General features: G+C 36.9%; 1 protein-coding gene across 13 annotated transcripts in view; it reads left to right on the top strand.

Moving 5' to 3' along the window:
• Window positions 1-17,944, top strand: part of FAM135A (family with sequence similarity 135 member A) — a 133,821-nt gene that overhangs the window by 27,370 nt on the left and 88,507 nt on the right. Inside the window, exon 1 of one of the 13 annotated variants that reach the window (XM_077999774.1) lies at window positions 16,814-16,952. The exons of the other annotated variants lie outside the window; for them this stretch is intronic. The gene's annotated coding sequence lies outside the window, so the exon portion shown is untranslated. Of the gene's footprint in view, window positions 1-16,813; window positions 16,953-17,944 lie in introns of those variants that run through there. 13 annotated transcript variants of the gene reach the window in all.

Raw genomic sequence — 17,944 nt, 5'->3', positions numbered from 1 at the left:
TGTGCCACATTTACTTAATCCTGTCTGTCATTGAGGGACATTTGGGTTTTTTCCAAGTCTTTGCTATCGTGAATAGTGCCACAATAAATATACATGTTCATGTGTCTTTATAGTAGCATGATTTATAATCTTTTGGGTATATACCCAGTAATGGAATGGCTGGGTCAAATGGTATTTCTAGTTCTAGATCCTTGAGGAATCGCCACACTGTCTTCCACAATGGTTGAACTAATTTACACTCCCACCAACAGTGTAAAAATGTTCCTATTTCTCCACATCCTCTCCAGCACCTGTTGTTTCCTGACTTTTTAATGATTGCCATTCTAACTGGTGTGAGGTGGGATCTCATTGTGGTTTTGATTTGCATTTCTCTGATGGCGAGTGATGATGAGCATTTTTTCATGTGTCTGTTGGCTGCATAATTGTCTTCTTTTGAGAAGTGTCTGTTCATATCCTTAGCCCAATTTTTGATGGGGTTGTTTCCTTTTTTCTTGTAAATTTGTTTAAGTTCTTTGTAGATTCTGGATATTAGCCATTTGTCAGAGGGGTATATGCAAGAATTTTCTCCCATTCTGTAGGTTGCCTGTTCATTCTGATGGTAGTTTCTTTGGCTGTGCAGAAGTTCTTTAGTTTAATTAGATCTCATTTGTCAATTTTGGCTTTTGTTGCCATTGCTTTTAGTGTTTTAGTCATGAAGTCCTTGCCTATGCCTGTGTCCTGAATGGTATTGCCTAGGTTTTCTTCTAGGGTTTTTATGGTTTTAGGTCTAACATTTAAGTCTTTAATCCATCTTGAGTTAATTTTTGTGTAAGGTGTAAGGAAGGGAACCAGTTTCAGCTTTCTACTTATGGCTAGCCAGTTTTCCCAGCACTATTTATTAAATAGGGAATCCTTTCCCCATTTCTTCTTTTTGTCAGGTTTGTCAAAGATCAGATGGTTGTAGATGTGTGGTGTTACTTCCGAGGCCTCTGTTCTGTTCCATTGGTCTATGAATCTGTTTTGGTACCAGTACCATGCCGTTTTGGTTACTGTAGCCTTGTAGTATAGTTTGAAGTCAGGTAGTGTGATGCCTCCAGCTTTGTTCTTTTTGTTTAGGATTGTCTTGGCAATGTGGGCTCTTTTTTGGTTCCATATGAACTTTAAAGTAGTTTTTTCCAATTCTGTGAAGAAAGTCATTGGTAGCTTGATGGGGATGGCATTGAATCTATAAATTACCTTGGGCAGTATGACCATTTTCACAATATTGATTCTTCCTCTCCATAAGCATGGAATGTTCTTCCATTTGTTTGTGTCCTCTATTATTTCGTTGAGAAGTGGTTTCTAGTTCTCCTTGAAGAGGTCCTTCACATCCCTTGTAAGTTGGATTCCTAGGTATTTTGTTCTCTTTGTAGTAATTGTGAATGGGAGTTCACTCATGATTTGGCTCTCTGTCTGTTCTTAGTGTATAGGAATGCTTGTGATTTTTATACATTGATTTTGTATCCTGAGACTAATGTTAAATTTTAGTGAATTATACATAGTGTAGAGTTTATCTTCCTGAAGACTTATTAAAATTCTCACAGAGGTCTGTTGCTTATGACAAATACACACACACACACGCATACATATATATACATGTATATGTGTATATACATATATTTTGTATATTCATTCATCTTAAAATGAAAAAGAATTTATTCTTAGCTTGGCATACGTGTTAATGTATATATTACTGCCATAATAGGTCTTCTTTTGTAACTCTACTTTCACAAAACATAGAGGTAACAAAACAAGCTGACATGACATGACAGATTTGGTGTACTCTTTTGAACATCCTTGAATGTAGTAGACTAGATTTCTAGCTCAGTTTTATCTCTTGACGTTGCCAGTTGAGAAAATCCTCAGACTTTAGTTTGTGAGATATCTTTCAAGATGGCAAGATACTTGACATATATTCCACAAGGTTAAATAGGCTAACCACTTTTAAGTATACATTTTAAAAATGTTTGTTCCTTATTATAAAGTTTCGAGAGAAATAATGTCAAACCTGTGAGTATTAATTCATTTTGTTTTGAGACGGAGTCTTGCCCTGTCGCCCAGGCTGGAGTGCAGTGGCGTGATATCGGCTCACTGCAACCTCCACCTCCTGGGTTCGAGCAATTCTCCTGCTTCAGCCTCCTGAGTAGCTGAGACTACAGGCGTGCACCAGCACACCCAGTTAATTTTTGTATTTTTATTAGAGATGGGATTTCACCATGTTGGTCAGGGTAGTCATGATCTCTTGATGTTGTGGTCCACCCACCTTGGTCTCCCAAAGTGCTGGGATTATAGACATGAGCCACCACACCTGGCCTGAATATTAATTCTTGACCACTAAACTTGTCCTTGTATGAGAACCTGAGAGATTTTTTGAGATTGAGTTCATAATTTGTACTGAAGTTAAGATTTTTGTATTTTGTTTCATTTTAATATGGAATTAATGAGGTAACATTACTTTTTAAATGTTTGGATGTGAAATTAGTCAGTTTAACCCAGAAAAATCTAATCAATGGAGAAAAAAGATAATTCTGGAAAGAGAAATGGGGAAATGGTAGAAAACAGACAAAACCAGATAAATTGTAAATTCTCAGCAAATGATTGATTCAGAGGCCAAAAGGAAGTGTGCTAGAAGAAAACATTTGCTGAATTCTAAATTTCAGTTACTATATAGTCTTACTTGTGTCAAACCCAACTATCTCCTTGTTATGTTAGGCAGATTTTGCCATTTTTTCCTTATTCCTTTTCTGAACGAATAGATTTAGAAATTCTTTACATTTACAAATAAAACATTTTAAATCATTGATTTAGCCATTAATCATTTAGCATTTCTCTATATCATACAGAGCATTGTTTCTACTTTGTTTTTCGCAGATTCCAAATAATTACCTCAGAGGACTGGAAATTTTAACCGTGCTTGGTTATTACAGATTACATTCCGAGAAAGATTTTGAATGTCAGAATAATGACTGGTGGACAAAAGTATCATTTGAAAATAAAATCTTACCGGTTAGATTTTTAGGTTGGTGTAAAGGATAGAATTAAGTGTCATAATATTTGATTTGGTTAATGTGTTTCATTAAAGACTATTTTCTTCATAATGTTAACTTATTCCTCAAGTAACTTCCTCTTTTAGTAATAAGTTACCTTGCCCTAACTTTATGGAAACATTTCTCTACCTCTGCTTATTGACTTGTGAGTTGAAGATAAGGAAGGGCATCAGAAGTAAATTGTCAAAAGATTTAACAGTAACCCCTGATTACTCTTCCTAGTCCAGTGGCCCTCGAGTAACCATGCTTGCTGCTACTTGTATTACAGTTCAGTCAGGAGCACCCTTTTCAGGTGTGGTAGTGGCATTATCTTGGTTAACAATAGTTTAGAATTATGACTCTGGGCAGGAACCTCAGAGTCTATTCATTGCAGTGATCTAAAGTCAGGTGTGTCATTCAACAACTTCTGACCCTTGAGAACAGTTTATATCCTGATAACTCAGAGTGGATGCTATGTTTTAAAGGACACAGATGTACTTTATGGCAACAAGGAAATGTCCTTTCTATATTTTCATAGCATGTCACATCTTGTAGATGTTTTTCCAAGGCTATTTGAGTGTTTTGCCTTTAGTAATTTATGAGCTAAGTACATGACTGAGACGTTTTTGGTCTGTCAGTGACTATTTACAGCAACAACTGAGCTTTCAGATCCAGTGAATGTTCATTTATTATTATGTTTGATAGTGACAGGGTGGTGCTACAGATTCAGTCAAGATTCTTTCCATACATAGTTTCAGGGCATGTAACCATTCAGCCTTTATTAGGTTACACCTGATCTGTGCATTAACAAGAGAATATTGTGATATTTGTATTTAGCCTCATCTTATACAAGAAATGTCTTCCATTTGACATTTTATTTTCCAAATGAGTATGTTTGTTCAATGTTGTCAGTTTTACCTTTATTTACTCACCAGAAAAGTGGACATTTTATAGCTACTTAGTCCCTTCTTTGTCTTTTGAGAGAAAAAAATATTCTAGAAAAGATAAAAATGAATTTATTTTATGGACAACCCTATTTGAACCAAGTTCCATAATCACTCTTCTTCATCAACTAAATACTGGTTGGAAAGAATTTATCTTTTATAAAAATTAACAAGTTATAATTCAATCTGTAGATCATTTGTATGGCAGAAATATTACGTATAATTAATGTTATTCACGAAGTAATGTTATTTTGACATTACGACAAATTGTGTCAGAAATGCCCAGATAAAGTACCTTCTCTTAGCCTTTTCCTGAGTACTTACTTTTTTTTTCCTTAGTTATGACTAGATTTAATCATTGCTGCTGCCAATTAAGTTTCTAGCTTCTGATACTCAGTTGCATATAAAAGAGTATGAAATGTAGTGATCTGATAGTTTACTAGTATATTTAAAGGAAATATCTTTAAAAATAAGTAGTTTGTGGCAGACACCAGTCTATAAAAGGGAAGCCTGTGTTTGAAAATGATAAGCTTCCATATTATATAATATGTGAAAATCTCACATATGTGAAAACATTATCTCTGTGTATTTCTTAATAGCATTATACCAGAAATTTTTAGAATATTACATACTTTAAAAGATAGCAGCCAAAATAGAAAGCACAAGAACCAGATTTTGGATAGAAGAAGAAAGAAATACATAAAATTTCTTTCACTCTTTTTTCTCATTCTCTTTCAAAATCGCGAACTTTTGCCTGTCGTGTCTGAAATGTACTAACAAATATGACTTCTCAAGATATTTCATATTTCAAATATTATATAAACATGTTTTATTTTTAATTCTCTAATTTATGATAACTTGTTTTTCTTGTTTGTGGTATGCAAAGATATGTGCAGAGCCTTTCCAATAAAGTGACTCTGAACAAATTGTGAGACGTGCTATTTTTCCCCTGCCTGACACTATTCCCAACATGATTACCTTTTATGTGTAGGTCGTTTTCCATAGCTTTTGAATCTTGTTTCATCCTGTGGTCACCTATGGTAAGGTAAATCTGGTAAAGTATCAAGTATTTCCTGCCAGTGTACCCCAGAATAGCCTCTATCTTGTTAAATGTTAAATTAATATGAATATTATAGAGAATAGTGGTTGATAGGATGTGGTGACTTATGACATGAGTCTCACAAGTGTTAGCTTGAACCAAAATAATGTTCTTCTGTCTAGATGCATTTCCTCCCCAGCAATCTGAAAAAAAACAGGACAAAGAAGACAGCCAACTTATTACAATATTTGAGATATTGTTTTTGCCTTCTATACCCTTCTTCTCTCGAAATTTCATTTTACAGTAGTACTAAAGAGCTCTTACAGTGTATATCTTTTTACTGTTAGTAAATTATTAGGGAAAGGTATCCTTTTCTGCCTCAAGAAATTCCTCCCATGTATTTAACTAACTTTTAATACATACATATTATTGATTTCTAGCCTTATCCTTGAACATAAATAGCTTTATATAGGATAGTTTTCTTTTATCCTTTGTATTAATTTTTTACCTCTGTTCCTTAAAAATTCATTTTTTCTTTTAAGGGCTTAGATTTTCTCTATGCTTTTTATTACCTGCTCTATTTTTCTTTTAACTTTGATTTGTACTTTCATCTTAATACCTTTTCCTTCCAATGCTGAATTTTACCATAATTCATATACCTTCTGTATATTTTGAGAAAACTTTTAGGAAAAATAGTTTAAAATAATGAATTTCTGTCGGTGAGTTACAGTGGAGCAGGTTGAATGGGATGGGAATTAGATGGTATTATACAGCTTATTGCAATACATTTAAATTATTTCCAGTACAAGATTATGCTGACAGTGAGAGGTTTGAGTCAGGAAATAGCTGTCATCTGCAATAACATCAGTCATGAAAGACAATAAGTATTCATAGAACTGTTGAAAATTGATTAGTAAGAAAAGCGTTCATAGACTTTTACAACAGAGAAGTCATTGCTGCTTTTAGGAATCTGGCTCCAGTTTGAAATGTTACACAGTTTTCATAAAAAGTTTAAATAATGACTTACCCTAGTAACCATAGTATTAAGATTAAATGTATTTTGTTCAGTGTGCTTTTTAATATTTATCATCTTTTTTTCTGGAAAAAAATTTTTTATCAAAATAATACAGCATATGGTTAAAAGATCAATTAGCCACCAGGCACGGTGCCTCACGCACTTTGGGAGGCTGAGGCAGGTGGATCACGAGGTCAAGAGTTCAAGACCAGCCTGACTAACATAGTGAAACCCCGTCTCTACTAAAAATACAAAAAAAGTTAGCTGGGCATGGTGGCGGGTGCCTGTAATCCCAGCTACTCGGGAGGCAGAGGCAGGAGAATCACTTGAACTTGGGAGGCGAGGTTGCAGTGCGCTGAGATCGCACCACTACACTCCAGTCTGGGCGACAGTGTGAGCCTCCCGTCTCAACAACAACAAAGATAAATTAGTCCAGAAAGACTTGTAGTAAAAATGATAGCTTGTTTTCTAGATGTAACAACTTTTACCCCTGTCTCTGGTCCGTGTGGTTACCTCCATATAGACATTGTCTATGGACTTCCTGTTACGATAAAAAGACTTTATCTTATTTACACTATTTCCTCGTTCCCTCTCCCTCAACCTTTTAAGAGATACTGTTATTTTCCTATGTGTTTCTGACCAGTCTCTGTAGCTTCAAACAGTATATATAAAGCTCCGTTTTCTACTTAAGTGATCATGACAGCGCAGTGGTGTGGTCATAGCTCACTATAGCCGTGAACGCCTGTGCTCAAGTGATAATCCCACATCAGCCTCCCAAAGTAGCTGGGACTGCAGGTGCATGCCACCACACTGGGCTAATTAAAGAAAAAAAAATTGTAGAGATGGGAGTCTTACTATGTTGCCCAGGCTGGTCTCGAACTCTTGGCCTCAAGCAGTCTTCTCACCTCTGCTTCCCAAAGTGCTGGGATTACAGGTATGAGCCACCACTCCTGGCCCATAGCACTTTCTACGTACCTCTTTTAGCTTATATTGTTAATTTTTTCTCAGAAATGGGATTCCACTAAAACAAACATCAATCACCATTAAAGAACAGTGCTTTTTTTAAAAAAATGAGGAAAAGTTAAACATATAGCTAGAGACAATTCATATTATGTCACTTATTCTTTACTGTTATCAGTAATTGAATAATCTCAACAGCCATGAATGGAAAACTCACTGTAAAGTTAGGTCCTTCAATTAAACTGCATAGATTACAAAATGGAAGTCATTTGGCAAGCCTCCATTTTGCTTTCCTCAGATTCAACAGCTTCTATCATTGCCCTTTAATTGTCTTTTTACCTGATTTAAGAGATAGTGTTACATTGCCATTTGCTTTGGCCTGCTGAAATAGGCGGTTAAGAGATTATCACATTGTACTGCAATTATTTATTTGAATGTTTCTATCCAAACTAGACTGGGAACTCTGAAGATGGGCAGAGTTCTTACTTATGTTCATGTCTCTTAGTTCCCAGTACTTGAGAGACTTAATAAATTATGTTTGAATGAATATTCACTTGTTCACAAAGTAAATGAAAGATACCAGTGCTAACTGTTTAACCAAAGGAAATGGAAATACAGATAGTGATAGAAATAAAATGTAAACTATCATGATTGAGTATAAGCGTTTAGAGGCCTCTGATTATCTCAAGTCTTTAAAACTATAGATCTGAATGTTTGTGTTAGCAGATAACTGATAGGCAAAATAAAAATCAAGTCATTTGAACAAGGAAATAGGATATTAAGAAGTTAGACAAAAATTCATTTATTAAATAAATAGTTTATGATTGCCTGTTATGTGTAAGACCTAAATTAAAGTGCTGAGTCCTAAATTAAAGTAGTGGAAAAGATTAATGTGGTTTCTAACTTAATGGAGTTGTTATCATCTAGCAAATAGCAAATATTAGAAAACAAAGTTTCAGATTCAAGACAGTAAACTTAGCATACACATTTAGGTCTTCTTGTTTCCCAGGGCCTTTAGTTTGATAACATTAAAGTGTAAAAAGGAATAACAGAACAATATTTCAATTATTTACTTATTTATTTAATTTTTTTTGTTTTGTTTTTGAGACAGAGTCTCACTTTGTCAACCAGTCTGGAGTGCAGTGGTGTGATCTCGGCTCACTGCAACCTCCGTCTTCCTGGTTCAAGTGATTCTCCCACCTCAGCCTCCCGAGTAGCTGGGATTATAGGCATGCACCAACACGCCTGGCCAATTTTTTTTTTTTTTTTTTTAGTAGAGATGGGGTTTCGCCATGTTGGCTAGGCTGATCACAAACTCCTGACCTCAAGTGATCCACCCACCTCGGCCTCCCAAAGTGCTGGGATTACAGGCATGAGCCACCATGCCTGGCCTAAAATTTTGTTATCTTGAATAACTGAAATTCTATACCATTGAACAGCAACTCCCCATTTTCCTACCCCCTGTCAACACATTCTGCTTTCTGCTTCTATGAGTTTGACTGCTTTAGATACCTTATATAAGTGGAGTCATGCAGTATTTGCTTTTCTGTGACTGGCTTATTTCACTTAGCATAATGTCCTTAAGGTTTTTCCATGTTGTAGCTATGACAGGATTTTCTTTTCTAAGGCTGAATAATATTCTCTAATATGTACATACCACATTTTCTTTATCCATTAATTTGTAGATAGACATTTGGGTTGTTTCTACCTCTTGACTATTGTGAATAATGTTTCAATGAACATGAGTGTGCAAATATCTCTTTGACCCTCTTTTATCAGTTCTTCTGGATAAATACCTAGAAGTGAAATGCTGGATTATATAGTAGTTCTATTTTTATTTTTATTTTTTGAGACAGGGTCTTGTTCTGTCACCCAGGCTGGAGGGCAGGGGTGTGATCCTGGCTCACTGCCCTTGACCTCTTGGGCTTAAGTAGTCCTCCTGCCTCAGCCCTGTGAGTCACTGGGACACTACAGCTGGACACCACCATGCCCAGCAAATTTGTAAAATTTATGTTTTGTACATGTGGAGCCTAACTTGGTTGCCCAGGCTGGTCTTGAACTCCTGGACTCAACTGTTCCTCCTTCCTCGGCCTCCTAAAGTGCTAGGATAACAGGTGTGAGCCACACACTGTGTGTGGCCAATAGCTCTATTTTTAATTTCTTGAGGAATCCCCATAGTATTTTCCACAGCAGCTATACTGTTTCACATTTTCACCAACAGTACACAAGAGTTTCAGTTTCTCCACATCCATAAGGGCTGACGCCAATAGCTCTATTTTTAATTTCTTGAGGAATCCCCATAGTATTTTCCACAACAGCTATACTGTTTCACATTTTCACCAACAGTACACAAGAGTTTCAGTTTCTCCACATCCATAAGGGCTGACCGTGTTCATAATACTAATATGAAATAAGAAGTAAATGAGACAAGGTCCTTGCCTTCAAGAAATCTCTATTTCTTCTTCCTGAAAGGCTCTTTATAGCTTCGTTTGACTAATTCTTTTTCATGGTGTTTCAATTCAAATGCTATGTTGTCACCAAAGCCTTTCCTGGTTTCACAGCCTAAGTTCACCCTCATATTGTAAGATGTCATAGCACTCTGTCTTCTGTAACACTTAGTGTAGATGTAATTTACAGAATTAGGTGAGGTCAGGGAAAATGGTTGGTTTTTTTGTTCAGTCCACTTAGCTGAGAACAATCCATGGCACAAAGCAGCTATATAATGAATGTGTAACTTTGTATTATGAAATGTATTGCACATTATTTGAAGATTATGTAACACATTATTTTATTAAATAATAAAGGAACACCCAGCTACCCAACGTTTCATTTAAGAAATAGAACATCACTAGTACTGTAAAATCCTCCTGTATCCCCCTCTTGACGTTTGTGTTAATTATTCTTTTGCTTTCTTTATAGTACTATCATTATGAATGTATTTTATCAGAATGAGTGTATTCCAAGGAAATATCTGGTTGAGCCTGAAAAAAATTGAGTGGTAAGCACAAACCCAGCTGTGTAAGATAGCATAAATACTGCTATTATTAAAAGAAGTCTCCCAAAAGAAAAATTGAACAGAGTCTCTGGGTTATGGTATGCTTCTTTATACCTGAAAGGTTTTCAGACTCCCTTTGGAGATGTTAATGGGCAAGGTCAAGAGTGAATTGTGCAAAACTGAGAGTTTACCACTTTCAGGGCTTCTGGCAAGATTGTAATGTGATAAAATATTGGCTATCTAACATATGGAACAGATTGATTTGCATCTAAACTTAACATTGCCTTCCTCCAACTCTCAGGAGCAAGCCAAAGCAGAAAACTTCAGTGAAGTGAAAATAGTATCATCAGATGATCTAGGCAAGAAACTTCATTGGTACACCTTCAAATAAGCCAAGCACTGAAAAGAATCTAGCCAAGCTTTTGATCTGTCCTCAGGTTAAAAGTTGGTACCCTAGCAGCAGGGATGTTAACATATCTATCGTTGATGGCACACGAATCCAAACTACATTGGTCACTGTATACGTAAGGAACAGGATCTGTTGGGATCTTCCTTCACCATCTTCCTAGGCATTCCCTTTGCATCTCCTCTATGTTGAATCTCTTATTTCCTAACATCTATTTTTTCTCTTTCTTGGTTTATTCTCTCAGTTTCGTAGAGCCTATAAATAGTTAACTTGGTGAGAAAAGTGGCATGGGAAATAAATATTTTGAAGCCTTCAGCATCTAAAAATCTTTTCATTCTACATTTAACAGTTGTTTGGAAGTTTAGCTAAGTATAGAATTCTAGGTTGGAAATCTTTTTTCTTTGGAATTTTGAAAATATTACTCCATTATTTTTTGGTTTGCAGCATTGCTGTGGAGAGTTCCAAAGCCATTCTGATTACTAATCTTATTATTTTCTCCGTAAAAAATAAATGACTGATTTTTAATCTTCTCTGTGACCTTTTTCCCCTTTCAAGAATCTGGTAGAACATCCTCTTGGTAACTGGGATTCTGATGGCACATAATGATGTACCTTGGGTCTTTGAGTACTTCAGTTCTGAGAAATTTCTTAATTTGTTAATAATTATCTCCCATCTGTTTTCTTTGTTCTTTCTTTTTGGAAGTTCTTTTGTTTACAAGGTGGATCATCTTTACTGGCTTTCTTAAATTTTAGTTTTTTCTTCTCTTTTTTCCCATTCTCTTCTTGCTCTACTATGATATTTCTTCATCTTTATTTGTAACCCTTTTTTGAGTTATTTGCTTTTGTGCTTTCTGTCATTTGCCCTCTCTTATTCTCTCTCCCACTCCCTTTCTCCTTCTTTTCTCCTTTTCTTCTCTCCTTCCCTCTGTCTCATCGCTTCTCTCTTCATTTTAAAATCCAAGTACTCTTTTCTCTGAGTGTCCCTTTGCTATCGCAGTGTTTTCCTGTTTCATGAATGTAATATCTTCTCTAAAAACAATATTCTTTTTTAAAAATTTTTTTGTATAACTTACTTTTTTTCCTCTTTGTTTTAGTTTCTAACTTACATGTTAAAAGTTTCCTTCTGATATTCGATAGGCCTCAGTTGTCTAAACATGACTGAAAGGAAGGCTGATGGGAAATTCTGAGAGCATACAGGGGACTTGTCTGAGTTTCATTTTAGGGTGATGGTGAGCCATTTGTCTAAGGAATCTTTGAAGTCAGTATTTATAGTTATTTTTCACTGGATTCAGCAGATTCTCCATGTCAAGAACTGTGAAGAATCTAAGATTATACTGTATATATCATTGAAAATTCTTCTCCATCATTTCTCATGTTTCTGAGCAGAGAGAAACATTTTATGAGCAGAGACACTGAAAACCTTCTGTTTACAGACTATCTTTTTAAGGATACGTGTGCAATGAACAGCTTTGGAAGTTATAGACAGTGTCTCTGTCTAGAACATACAGTATATTTATTTACTTTCCAGTATAATGGACAGTGCAAAAGTTAGATAGGTTTTTTTATAGCTACCCTTTTTAAAGATAGAGGTTTCCAAAGCTTAGGGTTCCTCAATTGTGACCAAAAACCCACTGTATGCGTAGTATCCACTTGGCCGGCCTCCATGTCACTCTCATGGGACTTGAGGGAGTGAATACAAGGGAAACTAATATGAACAAGAAGCTCATGCTGCTTGCTATGCTGTGCATAATCAAACCTTTTGTCTTTGACCCAAGAGTCTTGTGCCTTCTGCCATCATCTATGAAAGTGTGGCAGGCTAGCTTGTTAGGTTGCAAGTTTGGTAAAAATCTCAGATTTTACAGTTCTTGAAATGCCATAGAAGACTCTTGTCTGTCTCCTTCCTAGAGAGTAAGAGTCTAGCTGACAGCCTTCTAGGAGCCCAGTAGAGAACAATTTTGGAATCTCTGCACTTAGTATTCAATATGCCTATGCTCATATGTTCATGTGCTCTAGGTTTTGCCAGGTGATTTTTAGGTCGGAGGACTTTGATTCTCTTCAGAGAATAAAATTCCAGACTTCTGCTAGGGTGAAGGAGGCGACAGCGACCTAGAGGCATGTAGTAGGGGAAAGAACACAGGAATCAGTTTTGTTCTGTGCTGATAGGTTCCCTTCTCAAGAAAGCATTGCCTGGCTTTTCTGTTTAAAATTGCTATCTTTTTCATCCCTCTTTCCTTTCTTTATTTTTCTCCGTAGCACTTACTACTTATAACTTTCAAATGTATTATATCATTTACTTACTATATTTATTCTCTATCACACCACTTTGTTAGGATATAAGCTCTATGAGGTCGGAGATTTTTATCTCTTTCATTTTACTGTGTATCCTGAACACCTAGAGAATACCTGATACATAATAAGTATTCACTAAATATTTGTTGATTGGATGAGTGAATGAATTACTAGGAAGTTGCACATCTGTTGCCTGTTGCTTCTGGCTTGAGAATAAAATTAAGATGAAGTTTATTATCGGTAAGTCACTGGTATTTCTTTTTTAAAGCTTAAAATATTGATGTCAGTTGAGGATATAGGCAACTTTCACTGAAGTCATTCCACAGCAATTTAGAATTACTGATTTTGTATACAACTTCTTATCTGACATGAGAATTCCTTTAGAGCATTCCTAAAGGCAGCCTTCTTTTTTCCGTCTGATCATTTTTAGTATTGTTGGTAGAACCGATGGGTTTGCTGAAGAATTGGTTGTGAGGCATGGAAAAGAAGAATGAATAAAGATCACAGATCTAGTAAGTGGCAGAATCAAGACTAAAACCTAGCCAGTCTGGCTCAAAATCTATGTTCCTAACCACTGCACTGGGCTGTTTCTTGATGAGAAAAAAACAGCACCCCCCCCCCGCAAAAAAAAAAAGAGACAAAAAAGGGGTGGCCCATGAGGTAGGAGTAGAACTAGAAATGTGTGATGTCCAGAAAGGTACATTTAGGAAGTGTATCAAGAACGAGAGAATGGGCAATATAATGAGACCTCATCTCTACAAAAAATAAAAAATAAATTTAGCCTGGCTGAGGTGAGAGGATCGCTTGAGCCCTGGAGGTTGAGACTGCAATGAGCCAAGATAAGTGCCACTGCACTACAGCCTGGGCACAAAGTAAGACTCTGTCTCAAAAAAAAAAAAAAAAAAAAAAAAAGTAGAGAAAAAACAAAAGAACAAGAATGAGAGAATGCATAGTATAGGATGGATCATAGTATCTATGTTAGATACTGATTGTAAGTCAAGTAAGATGAGGTTTGAGAGTTGACCTTTGGATTTAGCAAAGCAGAAATCATTAGTGGTCTTGATAAAAAGAGTTATATGGGCTAAAGTCTGATTGGAGTATGAATTAATTATTGCTGTGTAAAAATTTATCCCACAACTTAGTTTAAAACAACAAACATTATCTCACAGTTTCTGTGTGTCAGAAATTTAGCTGCATGCCTCTGACCCAGGATCTCTCATTAGGTTATAGTCAATTACTTCTGCTATATTCACACAAATCCTACTATGCTTTTTTTTGGAGATGGAGTCTCACTCTGTTGCCCAAGCTGGAGTGCAGTGGCACAACCTCAACTCACTCTGCAACCTCTGCCTCCCAGGTTCAAGCAATTTTCCTGCCTCAGCCTCCCAAGTAGCTGGGATTACAGGTGGCTGCTACCACACCCAGCTAAATTTTGTATTTTTACTAGAGACAGGATTTCGCCATATTGGCCACGCTGGTCTCAAACTCCTGACCTCAAGTGATCTACCTGCCTCGGCCTCCCAAAGTGTTGGGATTACAGGCGTGAGCCACCGTGCCCAGCCCCTCCTATCACTTCTATCACATAGATCAACCCTGGTCCTTTGTAGGAGATTGTGCAATAGTGTGAATATCAGAAAGAGAATCGTTGGAGGCCATTTTAGAGGCTGGTTATCACACAATGAGCTGAAGAGAGAATAGGAGATGAATCAGACACACTAAATAGCAAAGGTTTGAGTTTTGCCAGAAAGGGGAGCAGAGAAATAGGGAGTTTGTCTAGGTGCATCTGCAGGTAGATCCAGTAGTAGAGCTTATAGAACTTCTGATTATTTTTATTTTCTCATGAAATAAGAACCAAATTTATCAGTGAGACTGAAGGCTAGGTTTGAGGAGAGAAAATAATTTATGAAATAGTCATCTAAGAATATGGGGATAAAATGGATTTGGATACAGTGTGATTGCTAGGCAGCAGTAAAGACCCACTTGAAATTAATAGTCATAAATTTGAAGTATAGCCAGTCAAGATAGCTGTGTATTTTTCTCCAGGCACATTCAGTTTGTGGGTACAAGTATGGATTGGGCAGAGAGCTGGAGTTGGGATTTATCCAGGTCAATATGACAAAGCAAGAGTAGCATATATCCTTAATAGTTTATATGCAAGAGTATTATAATGATGGATCACAGGATTTAAGATGGGTAAGGAAAAAAGGAATTAAGAGAAATGGGATAATGAAATGGAGTATGGTTCATGGAATCTATCCTAAATGTAGTCAAAGGATTATTGAACTTGTGGTCTTAGAGGGTATGAACTAGAAAGACAGGTGGAAGTATGGGAGGAGAGGTTGATTGAAATTCACATTACAACAGACATTACACATGTTCTCTCTTATGAGTGGGAGCTAAATGATGAGAACATATGAATACATCCAGGGGAACAACACACACTGGGGCCTCTTGGAGGGTAGGGGGTGGGAGGAGGGAGAGGATCAGGAAGAATACGTAGCGGATGCTGGGCCTGATACCTGGGGAATGGGATGATCTGTGCAGCAAACCACCATGCACACATTTACCAGTATAACAAACCTGCACATCCTGCACATGTACCCTGAACTTAAAAGTTGGAAATTTAAAAAAAGAAATTCGGATTACAGATGGATTGCAGTCATTAGTAATATAAAAGTCTAGGGAATGATCACAGGAGTGAGGAGCTGAGAGGGTTAGAGGGCAAGAACACTTAAAAAGAGGAAAAAAGGAACCCAGGAGATCAAAAATTAGAAGGTTTACCTACATAGCTATTGAGTTCACCAAGAGTTATGGCTAGACTAGTTTTTGAAAAAGTGACCTTAAATTAGGAAATAAAGCCTTTAACAAATGAAGGCTTCCCAGGGTTTATAGAGTACAAAAATGAGCAAGATAGTGAGTAGTACTGTACTGTCTGATCACAGGACATTCAAAGCCAGTGGTATAAGTGGTTTTAGGGAGGAGAGACAAAGAATGTCTGAAAGCATCAGTAAGCAACAAAGAAGCTCCAGACCCAGTGGTAGAAGTTTTATGGAAGTATTGAGAGAGAAGCAGCATCTTCAGGGAAGAGCAATAGAGAAAACTTTGTTTCTTTAGGCAGTGGATTCTCACCTCACATTACCTGAGTGCTTTAAACAAAATTTACTTTTATTGAGTAAAATTTCTTTCCCTTCTCAGCTCTTTAACATACTCAGAAGTTGAGTTTCTGGTGTAGTTGGTTTCCCTTTAAGTATATATTTCCTGAAACATCTCAAACTTAACAGAAAAGTTGCAAGTACAGCATAAAGAATTTTTTTCCTGAACCATGTAAGAGTAATTTGTCAATATGATTGCTCCATCATCTGAAATATTTTAGTGTATCATTTTTTTCTAAAGAATATTCTTCTGCATAACCCCAGTATACCCATCAAAATCAAGAAATTAACACTGACACATTACTGTCGTCTTATCCTTAGCCCCATCCAAGTTTTGCTAGTTGTCCCAGTAAAGTCCTTTATAGCAAAATGATCCAGTTCCAAATCATATATTGTAATTAATTGTTATGTCTCTTTAGTCTCCTTCATCCTAGAACAATTCCTCAGTCTTTTCTTGACTTTCATGACCCTGACACTTTTGCGGAGACTACAAACCTATTATTTTTTAGAATGTTCTTCAATTTTCATGGGTTTACAATTTCATCATGATTAGATTCATTTTATGTGTTTTTGACAGGAATATCTCAGAAGTGATGCTTGTTCTTCTTGTTATATCCTGTTAGGTGATACATGGTTTCTATTTGTCCAATTCCTAATAATGTTAACTTGGATCACTTAATTAAAGTGCTCTCTTTCCAGCTTCTCCACTATGATGTTACTCTTTTTCACTTTGCAATTAATGTCTCTTGTTTCTTAAACTTCTGATTTTTTCGTTCGCTTATTTATTTCTATCAGTATGGGCTTACGGATTTCTGGTTACTCAATGGATGTTAATCCATTACTGTCATAATTTATTTTGATGCTCACTTTGTCCCAGATATGGCCAGGGGCATTCTCTTTCAGCTAGCTTCTATGCCCTTTTGTTGTGTCCCCACATTCTCTAATCAGTTCCTTACTTTCTAGTATAAAAAGATGGTCCAGATTTGTCTGTGCCCCAGCTTTGGAACCAACCATTTCTGCAAAGCTGTGAATCGTTTTAGCGGAGAATAGTGCTAAAGACTAACATTTGTGGTTGTGCTACTCCCAGACCATTTGAGTGGACAAAGATAGTGAGTACATTGTATACACCTATACATTTACACATACATATGCAAATTTACATGGCTTTATATAAATATATGGTGAAAACCATAAGTTCATATCAGTACTCTGTTTCAATCCAGTACCATGGGACTCATTCTATATTTGTATCTCCTTTCCATATGTGTACATCCTTTCCCCGATAGGTAAGAAAACTGGCTCCCCTTATCTTTTAATATATTTCCTTATTTGATCAGTCCCCTATATTTGCCAATCTCCTGTCACTGCTTCTTCTCCCACACAGATGGTGTCCTTGAACTCGTTGGGCTTCACCTTATGCAAGGTCACTCCCTTATGTGGACCCCCTCCTTACCCCACTTGATCTCAGTAAGGCCTTGTGCCAGGAACTCCTTTTCCTCACTTCACTTGGATTCCAGTAGTGTGTCAGGCTGCTACTTCTGCCTACTCCCTTCTTCACTCCCACCCCCATATGGAAGTCTTTTTATGCCTTTCGGGTTCCTACACACCCTGTACCAGTCTGCTCCTCTGTAAAGACACCCTCTCCATCTAACTTAGGTTCCAACCCCCCAGCGTGAGGTGCCTTCCCTTGTGGTTACCCTATTCATCCTGCTTGGGCTCCCAATGCCTCGCTGGAAGTCACCCCTGCACTTAGATTGCCTCCTCATCCTGCTCAGGTTCTGACAGTTTACTCTCGGCTGCCCTCCTCACTCCACACAGGCTCTGACATCAGGCCACCACCCCATGTGAATTTCATGTGGGCATTTGAACCCTGCGCTCCCTGGCCTGCAGAGGCTCCCTGCCTTTGACTGACATCCACGAGCTTATGTAGATATCCTCACTACTCCAGTTGGAGTCTTATATCCCATTTTAAGCTCCAAACCCACGTTGGTCTCTAGTTTCTTTTTCTTTTTTTTTTTTTCTTTTCTTTTTGGTCCCTAGTTTCAATTGTTATTTCTGCAGCACAGGGTAATAAGATCATAACAGCAGGTAGGCTGTTGGA

Source organism: Macaca mulatta, chromosome 4 (genome assembly GCF_049350105.2).
Source record: "Macaca mulatta isolate MMU2019108-1 chromosome 4, T2T-MMU8v2.0, whole genome shotgun sequence".
NCBI lineage: Eukaryota > Metazoa > Chordata > Mammalia > Primates > Cercopithecidae > Macaca > Macaca mulatta.
Note: the sequence above shows the minus strand (reverse complement) of the source record. Positions and strands in the feature narration are given on the sequence as shown.